A 14,815-nucleotide genomic window follows, 5' to 3' on the forward strand; every position below is an offset into this window, starting at 1 on the left:
GCTATGGCAAAGTAAGGGTTAAGAAAGAAAACAGGCCTCATGATTACACTTGCTTATGATTACAAAGCTTCAACTAGCGAGTGGAGAATGGCGATGTTGATTTCCAAAGCCAAACACTGCCGCTGCACTGCCTTCGACATGTCCTCGTCAACCCGAGGGAAGTTTACCTTTTGCTCTCTCTCTCTCTCTAATCGCGCTTTCCGGTTTGTCGAGCAAGAACGCTTTTTCTAGATCATCATTCAGGACATGTTGTAAGGTGCGTTAGACGGAGAAACAATTGCTCAGGCGTGTTCACAACTCAATATGGATGCTCGATGAGAAATATAAACATCCGCTCAAATGGTCGGCAGGTCGTATTTTTCTTGGCAACGTTAAGTTTATCTACAAGGAGCTCGAAGGTCTACATCAAAGTAGCGCAGTTGGTTACCCAAAACGAGGTCCGACATGCATCCTAAAGGGTCACGGTGCGGGAGAAGAAAACACTGGGTCAGGCTTCAGCACGCTCAGGCAGCCCCGGCCCCCAGTGTACCACTGCTTCAGATTAAGCACCTTTAACACTAAGAGCGTACGTGGTCCAGGGAGAGCGCCGACGTCACACAACTCAGAGAACACGAGCTGTGGCAAAGCGAGTCACGGAAATAATATGTACCAAGTGTGCAATTTTCATCGTACCACTTAATATGAAAGAAACTATGTTAGATGTAAAGGAGCAGACGAACGCATCTCCGAACAAATAAACGTTTATACCTTCACCATCACTCGCATTAACGAGGAAAGTGAGCAAATTCAACAGCATGCATGGAAATTTCTCATCGCAACAGGCCGTGGTGAAATTGCCAGCTTTTCCAGGCCAGCTGTTTTCATCCACAGGGAACCGCCCACCGGACGCCGCTAGGAGTGTAGGCTCAGGCGGCCGGCTTCTCGCTTCCCTGTATATCGCGGTACCACTCGGTGCTCTTGTCCTCCTCGATCGCCTTCTGGAGCAAGCGGTCAGCCTCGGGGTCAACGGCCGACAGAACCCGGAAAGACTCGGCGTCCACAAAGCAAATCTCATGGCCATCCGGGTCGGCCAGTATGACCACGGTCACCGTGGCCTTGCCCGGCGTTTCGAGCCGTATGAGCGGCTTCAACACCTTGTGGCCGGCCGTCCGCACCTGCTTCTCGATGTCGGGCAGCTCGGCTGCGGGGCACTCGAACGCCACCCGGCCGTACGCCTTCGCCCGGTCTATTGGCGCCGCGCTCAGACGGAAGCGGAGCCAGCACTGCGCGTCACCGTACGACAAGGCGGCCTCCTTGTCGGAGCGCTCCAGCATCTTCATGCCCAGCAGGCCTTGCCAGTAGGACACGGTGCGCTTGATGTCCGAGGACGCCAGCACCACCTCCTCCACTGGGTCCAGGCGCTTCATGTCCTCGGGCTTGATGCGCCGCTTGATCACGAACCTGTATCCTCCAGGAGCGATGAGGGCGTCGTGTGCTTCGAATTTCTCCACCGGCCACGCATGGCGCCGTGCATTCTCCAGCACACTGTCCGAGCGTATGACGATGGCAACAAAGTCGTTTCCCTTCGCGTAGCTGCCAATGCCGTAGTTGTAGGTGAGTTCCATGGCGAAGTGGCTCACCTCGGGACCGTAGCCGACCATGGTCTTGCTCCAGTTCAGGTCGTACGGGCCGTTACACTCAGCGCGGCAGCCGTCTTCGAATTCCTCATGGCGCAGCACCCGCATTCCCAGAACGTCTTTGAAGAACCTAATGGTCGCTGTACGGTCACCCACCTTGAAGACGAAATGCAGTGCACGCCGCACCATGTTTACGCACGGTGACAATGAAATATATCGTTGATGCGCTATATTTGGCTTGGTTTAGCAGTGAAAAGTTGCTGTGACTGACTCTCGCGCTGAGCGTTGGATATCGTCGTCTTCATCATCTTTCATCTAAGCGCACTACGCCTCAAAAAATTGTTTGAAAAAAAAGAAAACTTTTTTTAAAGCACGGAATACAGCCGTCATAAAAAAATCGGTGAAATGCGTGGGGAAGGATATTTAGGATAGAAAGACGGAAGGAGGAGAGGCGTACAAGGTCATAAAGCAAAGAAGTAAAAACAAAAATTGCCAGAGACAATACTACTTATGTGAGGGAATGCGAGAGCATTACTGTGTTGGTGTGCTGTTTACTCGTCATGTTTGCAGACGCATTAATGTTCTTCGAATCGTACGGCTGAACAGTAGGTTGAAAATTGGTTTTCAGAAAGGAAAAAACCAATTTTCAATTTTCAACCTATGATGCCGGACTGACATGCTGTCAATCTCACCTGTTGCTCTAGATGATTTCGCTGCAGTCCATTTCTTTGATCATGATGCATGCATATATGCATATTCATAAAATGTATGTCAGACAACAATATCAAGGACAAGCCTACCGCACGAATGTGGCCAATGTGTCCCGTACAATCAACGCCGCGAAGATCACCGAGAATATTTTCTACATTGAGCCCTACATTCTTTGAAATCAGCGTCATGAAGAAGCATTTAAAAGCGAGTCACTGGTATATTTGTAAAGCGATTGACACCCTGCTATTATGATTGTATATATGCCCTCTTTAGTTAGCTCGGTGTACACAGTAAGTTCTGCGCTGCGTATTTAGCTTAGCCGTTATTAGGCTACCATCGATCCCTCAAGAATCCAACCTTTCGGCCACGAACTTTTCTTGTAAGCCTACACGTCCGACTCAAAACGTGCTTGTTTCTCTCTCCGAATCTCGTGCTCGCCACGCACATTTCCTCTGCTTACGCCAGACAACGTCTAAACACGGCTTAAAATTTACGTGCCTTTCGTTCCCTTCAAACGGAGGGCCACATTGTGCTCTTATGGTCAACATGAAAGGGTAAGCTTTCCTGGCTTCTTTCACGCTTTCTCTCTGACAGTAGGCCGGAGCGCCTAAGCACGTTCCACAGAGCTGCCTTGTGTTGTTGCCAAGGCAACTGGCTCCAAGATAGAAGTGCACGTGGAAGCTGTTAGCTCCGAATAAATGCGTGCGCTCCGGTGAATCCGCGCTGAAGGCCAGATTTGAACTTGTTGCTACGTCTCCTCTCAACTCCTCCGAGCGCGTTGCGCTTGCACACCCGAGCCCGAGAATATATTGCACCCCCGTCCTCTCTGGCAAAGAGGAAACGTAAACACAAAGTAAAGCGGTAACACGCGTTAGTCGAAAGAAGAAAATAGTGAAACTGAAAATTTCGTGAACAGGAAGTTTTGGCATTTCTTTGTAGACCTTGAAATCAGTCTAAACTTTCATTGCGATGGAAAATTTTTTAATAAGTTTATGAAGCTAGAAGGCATGTAGCTAGCTTCTTTCTTTGGTGGCACCCGTAGAAAATTGTTGCTTATGTAAAGGATGACGAATAAGACTGAGTGAACCAAGGTGAAGCGTAAGGCACCTCTTTTCTTCCCAAACTAAAGACAATGGTAGATCTTCCCGCCGTCCCACTATGTCACCCCCCCCCCCCCCCCCGCTCCCCCATTCACCCACTCTTGTGTCGTTTAGGTGTATTTTGTACAAAGTTTTCTATGATTTTTCAACTTTTTTCTCTATTAAATGCTGCACGATATGCATGCCTTCTCGACGCGCGACGCAGAGGCCGTAAGTGCTCAGTTTTGGTTGCTGTGGACAAAGGTAGTGGTCGAACCGGCGAAGCAAGGGATCCGAATCCGTGCCTGGGATACCGGCGCAAAAGTATCCCCGAGTTTTCTCGGGCAGAATAAGTGCCTTATACGGAGTACGATCATGGTCACACTTGAGCCGAACAAGCGAGCCAGCCGATCCGCCAATTATAACAGAGTATCGGTCTTTTGTGTTCGCCTGTATTGAAAGGCGTGTTCGTATTTACTCTGTTGTTATTGCTCAACTACTCTCCTCGCTCTGCGGAGTTAGGCGTCACCAGCTGAACACCCAGTCCCGCAGCGTCAAGCAACATTCTTAAGCAAGGCAAACACCGCAGTTTTAATCGGTGTTAGGACCAGAAGCGGTCATTCGGGTGGGTTGTTGAACCAGAATAACACAGAAAAAAGCGGCTTTCAAAATCACTAAGCGTAAAGAGCTGGGCTAGTTGGTTCTGGGTATTGGAGATTCTCGGTATTCGTGGGGTTTGTGGTGTCTATTCTCCATGTCCGTGTGTTTCTGTACGCTGGTATGATGTCTCATAATTTCAAAATCACGTTGGCTATTCTGGGTAGCAAAAATGATTCCTATCTGAATATATTTTGTTCACCGAGTGTAAACGAAGCTCGCAATCTCATTGCAGCTATTAATTAACCCGTCGACATGCTTTAAAGCTCAAAGTGCGCAACAGTTTGATAAGTTTGACAATGAAACCTCAAATTTTGTCTTTATGCAGGAGGAAACTGGGCCCGTTTCACGGCTTACTAGCTTCACAGTGATCTTGAATGCATCATTATGGCCACATCAGCTTTAGCGCGTAGTTTTCTGCGATGATAGTGCATCTGGACGAAGGAGCAGATATAGTTATGACGCCGTGAAGCACAATAAAGGGTATGTGAGTAAATCTAATGACTACGTCTCATGCGACAAGTTTTGCTCGTGGCAAAACAAAAAGCAGACCTTTCTTTCATTAGGAGCAGCGAGCGTTAATATGTCGCTGACATTTCAGAGGACCGTTATGACATCACTCTCGAAGTTTTGGTATTTTTTATTTTTGTGTTTTTGTTTTTGGCTGAGTAGCACATAAGCGTCTAACGCTACCATTTGCCAAGCTCAGGGTGCAGAGAAAAATTGTTTCTTGTATAATTTTTTTTGTGGGGAGATATGCTCAAATAACCGCACGATATCCAGCAGAATACAGCAAAGAGGACGAATTGAATTCACTGCATTGTAAGCAAGCAAGGTAAACATCACCATGCGACCTGATTATCAAAGCTAGCTCGTGCCAAACAATGTAAAGATCTAGGAGTTGCAAATCGAAGTTATGTAACTTCTCAATAAAGTCAAACGCGCCCTCGAAGGCTTTCGCAACTGCGACGGCAATAAAATTGTTTGACGCTTCCGCACGCACCACTCGCGCCTAAGAATGTATGTTGCGAAAGCACGATGTGCTTTTACCTCTTCTTCATGCAATCTCAATTGGACATGGTTCCGGTGTTGTTATGACTTAGATGCAGAAGATGCAGAAAACAGCCGTCTTCAGGGCGGACACTTTACTCTAAATTTAATTCAGCAGAAAAACTAGTTTTCTCCAGCTCAAAGAGCGTGGTGTGAACAAACACCGTCGCAATGCGAGCTACACCGCCGCTCGACACCTCAGGACACTCGACGATCACCAGTGCTTCATTTTTTCTCATATGCTACTCGCGTGAATTTACTGTAAAAGGCTCAATTCAAAGACTATTTACAAGCCAGTCAGCTAATGGCTGCACTTCACTCGACTAACGGAAAACAACTACACACCAATCCTATATGGAATCTTATGTGCACAATTTTGATGCAACCAATTGAGCCACTCCAGCTCAGCAGGGCTCTTAAAAACCCATGTCCGGTATATATTCTTACCGTGCTCACAATATCAATAAAATAAGCATTTTAATGCAGCAGTTCACTGAACACCTACACCTCTGCCTAGCGGTATCCGCGAATTTCTATACGTGTCTCCTTCGGTGGGCACAATAAGAAAACCGTCCGGACTAAACAATACTCCATTTCAATACACATCATGTGCAACGCTTTGAAAGGTGTGGAAGTAGTCCACATAAAAAAAAAACGGTATGGATCGTGCTACTCCACTGTAGTTTTGTGGCCCAGTGGTTTAAAACAGAAGAAAGCGATAGCGTGTCGTCAGCGGCAGGAGTGCATTTAATCAAGGTCATGGCAAAATTAGCATGTAATAGATATACATGCAAAGAATTAATTACTTTTGTTGACCACAAGGAACGCACTGCATTTTGAACGCGGATGTGGGCAGCGCAAAGAGGAACGCTAGTTTTCACCACGTTGCACCTGATGTATAATGTATATGTAAGCTCCGGGAGATTTCCCCCTCGCACCGTTATAGGAACCAACTCCGTTTGTCTGCGGAACGGGAAGCGTGTGCTTCCATTTTACCCAGGAGTGCTATCGCTGCTCCACACCTGTATATGCTTCTACAAGCCGTTACCAGTCTCAAAAATTTGTCGCCTGTGCTGGGCGCTCAGAAACGACGTCTTCACGCTAGAAGGACAAAGCGGGGGCAGGTGAAACGGAGCCAGTAGGACTAAAATGCACGACATACGCGACAAGAACAGCTGTACAGAGAAGCTGGTAGCCTGGGTAAAACAAGAAGGCGACAAGTAGTCGGTTGGTCGGAAGTCGCGAAAAGAGTGTCGTGGGCCTGCTTCTCACGGTGGCAACATTTACAGCGGGCCTAAGCTTCTGGGGAAGCGGGGGAGGGGGGGGGGGGGGGGGGCAAACCGGTAGCAGCATCGTCATCACGAGCAGCGAGCGAAAGAGAGGATGCGATGAACATCTGATACAGGGACGTCTCTGGCATGCAGTCCAGCCAAAACTGTCACGACATCTTTGGACATTGCATCAAAGCACCGAGGAATACGTGTGTAGCCCCGCTATGTAGTAGTCCAGTCGTAGAGCAGAAGAAACAAGTTTTTCACGTGTGGTACACTTGTGATATTTTAGAGTGCAGTCCTTGAACGCACGTTCGTAGGCTGAGCCGCGTCGGCGCCGTCGGTCTAACCGAGCCGAACCATATATAAACAAATAAAAATAAACATTGCCGCGGCTGCATTCAACCCGCGGCGCCACGAACAGATCAGCTCTGCTGGCCACTGCACGAGAGCACCATGCTATCGCCGCAGTCGATCACGTCCCATGTTAAACTCCAACACACTCTCGCGCTGCGCATGGCAAAAGGCCGTCTTCGTCAACTAATATTGCTTTAGGACTAATATACACCTTCTCGCTCGCTGTCTATTGCACGTCGCCATCTTGATCCACTATTACTACTACCGAACTAATATCGTTGCCAGACGTACCGACGACCCAGCAAAGCAAAACAGTGAGCCTACAGAGACAGAGACACAGAGAGATACGCTCAAATTTATGATTGTGGAGAATCGTAATCGTGCTTAGAATTTTTTCGTTTGAAATTAACTGGGTCGCATTGCATCTCGTATGCATGCCTTCTCCCCCTCACATAAACCTTTCATTTGGAATGAAGTAGTATATAGACTTGCGTTTAATTAAAAGTAATTATTGGGTTTAACGTCCAGGAGCGACGCATGGGCTATGCGTGGTGCCGTAGCTGAGGAATCTGGAATTATTTAGACTACCCGGGGTTCTTTGACATGCGCTGCATTCACACAGCACACCTTTTGCGTTTCAATTGCATCAAAACGCGGCTGCCGTAGCCTGCATTGAATCCAGGTCCTCCGACTTAGTATCCGAGCGCCCTAACAACTTACAGGCTCTTTATACAGCACGTTGCATGGAAGTTTGGTTTTTGTGTCTTCATGAGTCCGTCGAAACATCCTGTAAGTACGTGAACCTTCTACCATTTTTTAAATTTAATCTCTGTGCTCTTTTTTTTCGCTTCTCCCATTATCTTTCTCATACTCATCTGAGGGCAATATATAACTTTAACAACTTCACTCAATGCGTATGGTCCCTTTAACACTCGAATATTTTTTCCTTATTTTAACTGACAGGCTGCAACAATACGGAGAAGCACTTGCCAGTAATACCCCAGAGGAACTAATCAGCAAACAGTGGCAACTTTGGCTCAGGAAAGACACATGTTCCTACCGACATTTCCGTCTGACATTCCGAGGCGCGTACACACACTTTCCCGGCAAGCTAAAAGCAGCCCAATTATATTTATCCTAACTCCCATCCGGACGCTATAGCGACAGTGGTTTCTCAAAGTGTGAGTCTCAGTGCACTTGATACCTTAAGAACGAATGTAGAAATATCGGCAGATACATGGCCTGAAAGGGCCAACCGATTCCTTCACCCAGAAAAAAAAAGAACAAAATCAGCCTTCAGTATAGCCCTTGGCAGACGTAGAACTTCCGCCGTTTCTCGGTCCGAAAGGATAACTCTCTGGCGGAAGGCACAAACCGGTAACCGATAAAAACCTATGGTCTAGTTTCCTTGTGCATAATAGTGCTGAATTACCAACAAAGTCGCGGCAGTCCATGGCCAGACATAATCACCCTTCGCAGACTTAAGTCTTTGCCTGCATAGACTGGTGTCCATCTTCCCAAAGGAGGGTAAGGGAATGTCAAGCATCTGAAACTTTGGCAACGCTCCTTTCCCGCAGCCACTCCTGTCTTCCATATGTATTCCCTTATCGGCTCTCCATTCGCTGCAGGAAATTAATGGCGTAGCAGCCGGCGAGATGGGTCACCGAACGGGGTGTGAGTGGCTGCTAATGGACCGAGCACTTTTTCTCTAGCGCATGTAATTGCACCCTCTCGAAATATATATCTTCCCGTGGGGCATACGAGAGCCATTGTTAGTGCGCTATAAGAGAGTAGGTGAAAACCTTAGCGTGTAATTGAATTCCTGCGAGTCCTACCGCGGCCTATCTCCTCATCTGTGTTGCTAAGCGTTCTCGATGATAGTAGAACGCTCTCCACTGCCATTGAATGGGTTTCACGCACTCCAGGACATTCCTCGAACGAGTGCCACCGCAACGTCGAATGCCACTAGATTGATATTCAGTGAAGTACCGCTTCTTTCTGTAAACGGAGCTGAGTAGTCGAGCTAAAGTGGTTTTAGTGATGTGTGGGAGTCGTATCACAGACCTGCTCGAAGCTTTAGGAGGGAAGTAAAGACATTAGAAGTTTGCAGAGCAACTGATAACGCCTGGCGGGAAGGAACTTTTCATCCAAGTGTTTGCTGCGGATGTGCAAATGAGGCAGACACTGTTGGTATATGCTTGAATTCACGAATTCCACATCCAAGATCCTCCTGAGCTTCTTATTATTCGGTCGGGTGCAGAAAATTACATTTTGCAAGGGCAAAGTGCAAATTTGTCAGCAAGGCTAAGAGCGATCTCCAGTTATGAAGTAATACGGTTACGTGTAATTTTTGTTCTTAATATTCATGAAACGAACATGTTAAACGAAGTTGCGTGTGCTTCATTACCGGCGAGGAATCCTAGCCTACTTTCTTGCAAAGTTAGCAGCTTGTGTGGCACGCAGCACACTTGATAAACGATTGCTCTGTAAAATTCCTTTGTATCTATGAATCACTGTGCATTAAAAAAGCAATTTTATGCAGCTTACGAAATCATATACTAATACAGTTAGTATATCAATTTGCTAAATATTATCGCCTAGTAAAAGAACATACGACTGAATTACCTCAACGTTTTCTGATGCTATTTTTTACCGAAACATGAAACTTTTGCTGTTTGCATATAAGCTTCGTGAGGTGAGGTCAGTAAAGTAATGGAAACATCATTCAAGCTTCGTCACATCTAATTTACACAAAACTAACGCCTAATTTTTTTTTACTTTGGTGTTTCATCATATCCAGGTTTCACGGACGGATGGATGGATGGATGGACGGATGGATGGATGGATGGATGGACGGACGGACGGACGGACGCCCGAGCAGATGGAAGGACGGATGGGTGGATGGATGGATGGACGGACGTACGGACGGACGGACGGACGGACGGACGGATGATTGGATGGATCGACGGATGGACGGACGGACGGACGGACGGACGGACGGACGAACAGATGGATGGACGGATGTGTGGGTACGGGGGTGTATCTTTGTGTATTTATTTTTCTTTCTGTATAAATGCTATTCATTGTAAGTTCGACCCAATTTTAATAATGAACTTTCATTAATCAAAAGGCGCCCGTGTGCTGTGCGATGTCAGTGCACGTTAAAGATACCCAGGTGGTCGAAATTATTCCGGAGCCCTTCACTACGGCACCTCTTTCTTCCTTTCTTCTTTCACTCCTTCTATCCCTTCCTTTACGGCGCGGTTCAGGTGTCCAACGATATATGAGACAGATGCTGCGCCATTTCCTTTCTCCGAAAACCAATTATTATTATTATTATTATTATTATTATTATTATTATTATTATTATTATTATTATTATTATTATTATTATTATTATTATTATTATTATTATTATTATTATTCATCCCTACGCCCGGCCCTGTTTTCAGGAACCAATTTTCTACAGCCATTCAGTTAACAGCAACCCCAGATTCATTCATATTGTCAAATTATCTCTAAACCCTAAAGCCTTTTTTAAACACTGTAGTTTTTTCATAGCGCGTGTTACGCAGGCATAAGACTTGAAGGTTACAAAAGAATGCTGAAATCAAAATCCTCAACTCTGGGAGCAAAGAAAGTTCTGGTATGAAATTAAATACCCTTAGGGCTGCTTGAAAACCGACATTGATGTGCTCGTGAAAATGATCACCGTATAGCTTACCACAGAGAGCTGACTGGCCCCAATACCACATATAAAGCGGAGAGTTTTATGCCAACTTTAAATAGTAACCAAACCACCACAAAATAGTAAAAGTAGAGAACCCAAAATAAAATTGTTATTACGCTGCATACAATTATTACTCTTAGTTGGCATCAAGAAATGCACAAAATATCCGCGAAACTAGAAGCCAGCCCAGAAAAAGCGTATAAGTAGGCACGAAATTCACAAGATGTAACGTTAGATACTTAGATAAAGCGCTTATAAGCATTCAACCCGCTTAGTGCACTTCCGCATGTGCGAACTCATAATAGCATCGCTGATGAAATTCCAGGAAATTGCGAGCGAAGAGTTTGCTCGGCAGATAGAGTGCCCTGGTAAAATTATGTTTCTCGAGAATGGGGCGGGTAATTGCTTGACGAAAACTCATCTTCTGACATCCGGAAAGTGAGTGCTCCGACTCTGCTCACGTTTCCCAAGGCGTCCGCTACGAGAAAATTATATCATCTCTCTTTGTTACGTCAGAAACTGGATATTGTGCTTGAAGGTTGGTTTAGGTGGGACTTTTTTTAACGAGGGCCTTTTCTCTGAAACCTTTCTGTGGAGTGCAGAGGCTGCAATATGAGATCCCTGCATATACTTATACATTTAATTTAGTTTATACAAAGGCTACTTGCTTGTGCGCGGCTTAGGTTATGTTTATTCAAGGAAGGAAGTAACCCCTTACAATATTTTTGTGCAAATTCCCTCGTATATTGAACCTGCACATGTGAGAATATCATCGAAACGCACGTTAATTTTATGCACGTGGCAAGATTAATAGTGGTAGTATTTTGAGCAGTTCAATCGAGTCGACGTGCGAAAGGTTGTGTTCAGCATGGTTGGCTCATAGTATTTCCTTTCTGGGTAATTGGCACGTCAGGCGATGATTTGACGTCAATAGAAGTATTAGCTGATAAAGGCTACAATGCGCAAAGCACAGAGCGATAATGTGTATATTAGTTCGATTGTAGAATTAGTTCCAGAAGACGACAATGTGCAATAGACAGCGCACAGTATGTTGCAGTTTAACACCAGGCGTGATTGGCTGCAGCACAAATATAGTGCTCTCGTGGAGTGGCCAGCGAAGCTAATCAGTTGGCGCCGTAGTGGGTTCGGATCCTTGTCGTCGCAGTATTTATTTTATTTACTTTTGGCGCGGCCACAGTGTCCCTCAATGTAAAGCTTCATACAAACTTAATGAGCCCGTTGGACATTGTCAAGTAGTGATTTCGCACAAAAAATTTACTTTAATGAAACCATGTTCCAGGGATGAGAGTACTCAGCGCGTCGTATTTCGCAGCAGTGTGCTGAAGTTGAAGTGCGCCGATTTTAATTACGTGCTGTGCACCCATATCATCTTTCATTCCGTACAACATTGCTTAGCTTCCGTAAAAGCAAGGTGGTGAACTTAGATTATGTTGTTTGGCGTTACAAAAGAATACACATTTCCCGAATTTAATAAGCCGAAAATGTGAATTAAATCTGTTTTATTCATATACGCATTAGACCATATGCACACATATTATTTAGTGTCCTTGAGCCTTTCAGCGCTCACTTGCTACAGCAAAAGGAAAACAAAAACTATTTTAATAAACATAAGTGCGAAATAAAGAATAATTTCTAATAAATAACTTTCCTGAAAACGTTATCACGTGGTGGTGACTGCAATCCAGAGAGCGGAAAGACAGCCAAGATGGTGCCTTAGCAAAGCTCTTTATTTTGGCTGACTTGCGCCCACAATGGACTGAATCACTCGGCGGCGGCGTAGCGACAAGCGAGCTCGGTGGCCGTAGAACAGAATCCCCGCCGCTGTCGGCCGTGCTCAATTTAAAGCTGATAGAGAACTTTCGAAATAAAGCGTGCAGAGTTACTAGAACATTCTGCAATGGGGTAGAATCGACTCCGCCTGGATGCGATCAAACGAGATAAATCTTGTCGCGCCTTGCACCCGCAAAGTGATAAAGCGACGTGGGGGCAGCTTTTAAGAATAACAAGCAAAAACTACAAATATTTCGCGGCTATATGTACCTTATTGCTCGAGTAAAAACACAGCCGACTTACATATTACTCTGTAAACAAAAAATTTCAACTCCTATGCCGAATATGTGGTGTAGAAGCCTTTTTTTTTAAATGCGGCCTTAAACTTCAAAGGGGAAATATAAATTGTTGTTGTAAAGGGGAACTTCCTGCTGAGATTTTTCGTGCCACTCGCATCTCCGTAAGGCACAGCCTATTGAGCGTAGTAACCAGCTTTGCAGAGCTTTCATAACGTCAGTGGACAGGCATGTCTCGCGGTACATGTGTCCGTAGTCTTCCGAAGCCACATGCAACGTGAGTCTGAATCATGAGACCGAGTGGGGCGCACCAAAACGATCATGTGAGGCGCGCGTGTGGCCTATGTGAAAAAACCAGGTGAATGTTTTTGGACTATGTGATGCGGGGACATAATTGCGCCCGAACGTCATAGAGTTCATGAACAGAACGGGTAGGAAGCCTCCGATTACCTGCGAAGTGCGCGTAGCTGAGTGCATGATCCAGGATGTCGTCTCCTCCTCGATAGGAAGAGGCGCATACCTGATTTAATATCTGCAGCGGGTCCTTGGACCAAAGATATTAAACTGATTTTTTGAATATGGCGGAGTGCTTAGCTTGGGGCACTCTGGCACGGGTCGGCCGGTAGCGCACTGCTTCCGGGATCGGCCCTGGGCATATTACCACGGCGCGTCTTTGCTTTCACTCTTTGCTCTCCTATCCTTTACCCCTCCTACTTTCCGCACGCGGCAGCGAGCGTGGCTCGGCTTGAGCCAGTAGGTAGGCTTGTGCTCTTTGCTTTTCCTTCTTCCTCTCAGAAACATCAATCAAGCAATCAATCCTCGCTAGAAATTCGGCTGCGTCCTGCCGCAGCAAAAAAAAAAAAAAACACCCGACACCTTCCTGCATGCCTCCTCCATGCCTGACCACTGGCTATATACGCTCCGGCACGAAGGCGGGAAAGTGTTCGTATTGTGTAAGCCCTTGTGTGTTCCTGCCTTGGCGCCAAGTAGCTAATATACGCGGCTGGTCAATGAGAGTTTGACGTTTAGCATGTGGCAGAAAGCTCTTGTCGTAGAAGTGCCTTTTCGGTTGCTCTGAACAATAACCCTGCCGCTTGACTGCCTGAGTGAACAACAGTGTCTGCCAACCACTATACCAGCAAGACAGTGCGCACAAATATTCTAAAAGGTCATTGCCGTCATCCTCGTGTTGTCTGACTGCCACTGTGCCCGGTGAGCGTATTTGCGTTCCAGTTATTTGCCTCTCTCCTCTATTTGTGCACCTTTGTAATGTATCTGTGTATTGTAGCCCCTCTCAAATTTGAATTTTTTCACATATTAAGATGTGTGAAACATAGCTGCTCTGTATCGTCTCTAATGAATAAGTGTTTATGCCCCGAGAAACGGACTCCGGCCCCACTCTCCCTTGGGATCGGTGAACGCTGGGTACGAAAAGGCCGATCCTATTAACACTTTGTAGTTAGGCCGCAGCTGCGCTTATCACGTTACTCAGAGGGCCCCTCCTGTGAGCTCTGGACTGAGAGCCCCTCCAAGTACAAAGAGGGCAAAGCGCTTAATTGCTTAAAATACTTATTGCCCCTTCCACAATCTGTGAGAATGAAACAAATGTGCACACAATCTCTAAGAATTCCTCGGTACGCACGTCACCCGTGTGAATGTGACAATATCGTTTTGCCAATTTTTTGTCGACAGTCGTATCGGACCGTAGACTTTACGCTCACTGGCATAGAGCTTTCTCTTACTTGGCCTGCTTACATGTCACATGAACTTCAAAAGCAAGCACCTTTGGAAATAACGTTCCATTTTATGCCGGATAGATTTTCGATTATGAGGACGAGATGGCATCGTAATGTGGAAGCCTGCGTACGTATGCAATGTACCTGTACCTGCTTCAAATGCGTTTCAGGTTTTCTTTGTTTGCCTGCTATATGTTGCAGTTTATGTAAAAGTGATTGTATCTACATTAATCTTTCTTGTTTACTTTGAAATTCTAGATTTTCGAAAGTTTGATTATTTTATCCTAGATTTTAAGGATTTCTTTGTGCCACTTTTAGCTTTATTACCGTAGCAGAGAGCAATGACACTGAATGCAACTGGGAAGAAGACGCTATGAGGAACTCACGTTAAGTAAGCTAAAAATCGATTGCGGGTTAACTACTGCTGCGCCTGGTTAAAGAGCGAAAGCTGTGGCGTATCGGGAAAGTAGACGTGGCTTAGCGTCTGTAACGTTGAATGCGTTCCGCGCACTGGATAGGCA

The 14,815-nt window shown here is 45.9% G+C and overlaps 1 pseudogene; it reads right to left on the reverse strand.

The window, feature by feature from the left end:
- Nucleotides 1–578: 578 nt before the first annotated feature.
- On the reverse strand, nt 579–1,889 carry LOC144097110 (glyoxalase domain-containing protein 4 pseudogene; annotated as a pseudogene).
- Nucleotides 1,890–14,815: the final 12,926 nt, after the last annotated feature.

The sequence above is a fragment of the Amblyomma americanum genome, chromosome 7 (genome assembly GCF_052857255.1).
Source record: "Amblyomma americanum isolate KBUSLIRL-KWMA chromosome 7, ASM5285725v1, whole genome shotgun sequence".
NCBI classification, from domain to species: Eukaryota; Metazoa; Arthropoda; class Arachnida; order Ixodida; family Ixodidae; genus Amblyomma; species Amblyomma americanum.